Raw genomic sequence first — 4,759 nt, 5'->3', positions numbered from 1 at the left:
TGCCATCCTGTTGTGACCAGCAGTGGTCAGTGGCCCCAGTGGAACTGCCAGCTCTGGGAAAGGGGGCACCTTTGAGGAGCGGGGTCACGTAGACAAACCTGGGATATGGAGAGGTTCCCTGCCTGCCCGCCCTCCTCCGTGAACACATCTGGCGCCTGAATCGGCCTGCCGACAAACTGTGAAAGGAAAAACGGTCCTTAAATTGGTCTGTCTGGGCAGAACTACTTCTGTGTGATGCAATCAACAATTTCCTTCTGGGAAGAAACCGGCATTCCTGACGAAATGCACGAGCACGTTTCTGATGAGCTTTGAGGGAACCGAGACCAGTGGGAAACCAGTGTCCGGCCCGCTCAGCTGCCTCGTGGGAAGAAGGTGCTGTGGACATGCCTGTGTTTATGTAAGGAGCCAGGGACATACCTCTCTGCCTGCTCCCTCCACAAACGGAGACTAGAACACACGCGTGCGCGCACACAGTGCCCTAGGACAACAATAAAATATAATAAGACAAAAATAAAACAGATTCTAAACTGCGTCTCTAACAGAAACGGACTCAATCATGACCTGCACGGTCAGATGGGTCTTAGGAGGACACTAGGCACGTGGCCCTTGGATTCCTTGTTCATACATCTGATAGTTTCCTGGTGCCTCTCGAAGGCTGTGTTGATCCAAAAAAAAAAATAAAAAAATCTGAGACAAGAAGAAGACAGCTTGCAAGTTGGGCATTGTTACCACCATCATCTGATTCAGAGACAACCGGCCTCATGTCAGGAAAGCCCAGACAACAGCTTCTGTGCTGGTTCCCCTGGCCTGGGCCTTCCTGTTCAGGGCGCTTTTCAATCAATCACCCAGATTCAAAACGCGTCTTACCCTCTGCATCTGCACCTGTCTCTGGCTACGGCTGCTGCTTTGAAGCCCTGTGCAGTGCATGTCTTCCTTCCTCCCTGCGACAGCTTCCTGGCTGTCTCTGGGGCCTCCTGCCCAGGCACCCCCACTCTCAGACCAGCACCGGCACGTTGTTGCTTTTTCAGCAAAGCCAAGGCCACCGGAGCTGGTAGGAGCGATCAAGAATTAGTCATTAGTCACCTTGCTAGCCCACGGCTGTCCCTTCCCAGCCTCTCCCAGCCTCTCCCCACCCCCAGCAGAGGGACAACAACGTCTGTCTCTCTGCTGATTATGAGATAGCTCATGGCTGTTAGGTCTGCTTGAATAAGCTCTTTTGTCCCAGCGAGTTTTCCCATGTCAAACATTTAGTCTGTTGTGTTATGGGTCAGTGAGCACGGAGATAAGTCTGAATTCTTCAATAACCTTGTGAACCCATGACATCTGTCTGAAAGACAATCACACAGCATCTGTCACACCACCCCCAACTTTCAAGACCTTATGTTTAAAAAAAAAATTATTATTTTATGTTTTTTACATCCTAAAAGAATACATTTTCTTTTAAAAACTCACATACTCCAGAAACATATATGGTACCCTCCCTCTCCCCCTCAATGCCAAGAAACTAGGAATACCATACTTTGGTGTATATTGTTCAGATTTTTCCTCGATACCTACTAACGTTGATAACATTATTATCATCATCGCCCTTATCAGTTGTTACCATAAATATTGTTTTGCAATTTGCTTTTTGACTTAATGTATCTTGAACTTGTTTCAGTATTAGGATCTCATTTTTTAAACCAGCGATTTTCAAGTGGTGTGCCATGGCACCCTGGAACGCCACCGAATTTTTAAAACGTGTGATAACTATTTAGCCAGGGGAACTGACCTCTTTTCCCTTAGACTGTCAAATAAAAAACTGACAGCAGCCAACACAACAATAGCCATCTGGTGTGAATGCTCTGTCTTCTTGAACCATAAATAAATAGGTCATATAGTAGAGTTGCATCTTATTGGTTACATCGCACAATAAGGTTGCATTTGATTGGTTAATTCTTGGTACCAGAATCTTCATAAAGAAGTGTAAGCAGTTGATTTTTTTTTTTGCCTTTTTTTAAAATTAATTTTACTAGGGTGACATCAATAAATCAGGGTACATATGTTCAAAGAAAACATGTCCAGGTTATCTTGTCGATCAATTATGTTGCATACCTATCACCCAAAGTCAGATTGTCCTCCGTCACCTTCTATCTAGTTTTCTTTGTGCCCCTCCCCCTCCCTCTTTCCCTCCCCCCCCATAACCACCACCCTCTTGTCAATGTCTCTTAGTCTCGTTTTTATGTCCCACCTACATATGGAATAATGCAGTTCTTGGTTTTTTCTGATTTACTTATTTACTTATTTTTTAAAAAGTCATGGTGGAGCAAAAAGGGTAGGTAATTACTATTATTGTTATTATTATTTAAACCAATCAAAATTACACCTTTTTTTTGGTCAGGTTGACAAAATATATATTTTTGGTGTGCTGCAGAATTTTAGTAATTAGTTTGTGTGCCATGAGATGAAAAAGGTTGAAAATTGCTGTTTTAAACAATTGTACAGCAATCTTTGTATGTATGAATAATCTTTATGTAATAATGAGTTTCCTATTAGTAAATACTTAGAATTCAACCCCTTCAACATAGTTTTTCTTTATAGAAGCAATACTGCAAATGAATAACCTTACACACATACTTTTGTTTCTAAGAGCATAGAATACATTTCTAGTAGCAGAAATGCTGGGTCAAAGATATAAGCACTTAACATTGAGGAGGCGTTACCAAATTGACTGAACCAAGCACTGCTACGGTTCAGTTTGTGGATTACTTAAAGGTAAAAAAAATGCCACTGGACACAAGAAGCAGCTGTTTAATTTGATTATGCCCGAGAGGGTGTTTCCCAAGCTGCCTGCAAAACTCGAGGCACCTCTGCATGTGAAGACTGACTCAGGAGAGGACAGAGGCATACACTATCAGTCTGGAAAGGACAGAAGTCATCAGCCCGGTGAATTCCAGGAGAGTAGGGGTCTGAATGACATGAACATTTACAAAACTGCCTGTCTACAGTCCCTCTGTCTTTTGGAAACAGCGCCTCCCTTTGGGAGAAACCTTCTTCCTATTCCCCAACTCCAACTATTGAGTTCCAGTGGGAGCTACCTATGCTACTGTTTGCCAGCCTACCCAAGGGTCAGTACGTATCACCTCCAGCTGGTGAAAAGCCTTCCTCAGCACTTTCTGAAGGGTAAGGGAAGAGAGGAGTTTGGAAAGGAGGCTGTCCAGCGTGGGTCAGAGCCATATTTCTGTGCTGCACAGAAACACATTTGGAGAGACTAAAGCTGACTTCTAAATAGACGCTGAGACAAGAGACAAAGACAGTGCAAGTGGTCCCCGAAGCCTGATGCTTGCCATCCCCAAGGCCCAAGGGCTTCCGGGCCCTTCCCATACCTTTGATATGGGCAAAAAGTTAGTCTTGCCTGTTTCTGACCTTTGCGTAAATAGAATCATATAATTTGTGTTCATTTGTCCTGGTTTCTTTGATGCAACACTATGTTAGGTTCACCCTGTTGCGGATAGCAGGTTTTCCCCTTTCAAGGCATTATGCTGTTCTAATGATCTTGAGTATACCCATGAGTAGAATCATTGGGTCCCATGGTAACTCTATGTTAACTTTTGGAGGAACTGACAAACTGTTTCCTAAAGTGATGACACCATATTAAGTTCCCACCAGCAAAGGATGAAGGCCCCAGTTTCTCTATATTCACACCAACACCTGCTATTGTCTGTCTCTTGGAGCATAGCCATCCTCGTGGGTACAAAGTGGTACCCTGTTGTAGATCTGGTCTACTTTTCCCTGATGGCTAATGTGGTTGAGCATCTTTTCATGTGCTTATTGGCCACTTGTAGATCTTCTCTGGAGAAAAGTTTACTCCCTATTTTTAAGTTGGGGTTGTCTTTCACTGATATGTTGCAAGTGTTCTTTAAATATTTTTATTAGACCCTTATCACAAGTATGATTTGTAGTTATTTTCTCCCATTCTGGGGTTAAGTTGGGTTTTCAAAAGATCGGCCTGTTACTGTCTGGACAGCAGATTGTAGGGAGCAGGGAGAGCTGGAACTGGGAGAACAGATAGGCGAGTGCAGCCATCCAGACAGGAGATGGTGGAGGTCAAAACAAAGTCTGACTCTCGAAGGTATAAGGCAGAGCCTTGTATCTGCTCTAAAATCTGTCTGGTCCTAGCTGGGTAGCTCAGTTGGTTAGACCATTGTCCTGATGTGTCAAGGTTGTGGGTTCAATCCCTGGTCAGGGCACACACAAGAATCAACCAATGGTTGCATAAATCAGTGGAACAATAAATCAGTGCTTCTCTCTCTGAAATCGATAATAATAATAATAATAATATAATAAAATCTCTGTTTCTGGCATTGGCATTACCTTTGACTGTCTCTGGCTCTGACGACCTCTTTTCCTGCCTACAGATTTGCTCACCCCTACCCGATTTCCGTTTATGTCCATGTCCCACTTTCTCTTCATTTCTTTATTTATTAATTTTCATCTTACCAAATGTAGGCAGTTTTGTGAATCACCTCACTTCCCCTTTGTAATGAGCACAAAACATGGGGAGATAGAGAGGCGGTTAGAGAGGGAGACAGGCAAACAGGTTCCAGGCTTCCGCGGGCCCACAGAAGCTTGGTCCCACTTCTCCTCACGCCCGCCCTTCCCCAACTACCTGGAGCTGATTTCTGGTTCCACTTCCTGGATGCCCAGGTGTCCATGATGTACTGGGATTCAGGTGAGCGACTCAGAAGGGCTGTAACGGAGAACTTTGCAGGACAGTTAC

Source organism: Saccopteryx leptura, chromosome 7 (genome assembly GCF_036850995.1).
Source record: "Saccopteryx leptura isolate mSacLep1 chromosome 7, mSacLep1_pri_phased_curated, whole genome shotgun sequence".
Lineage (NCBI taxonomy): Eukaryota > Metazoa > Chordata > Mammalia > Chiroptera > Emballonuridae > Saccopteryx > Saccopteryx leptura.
This window is presented reverse-complemented; position numbering follows the sequence as displayed.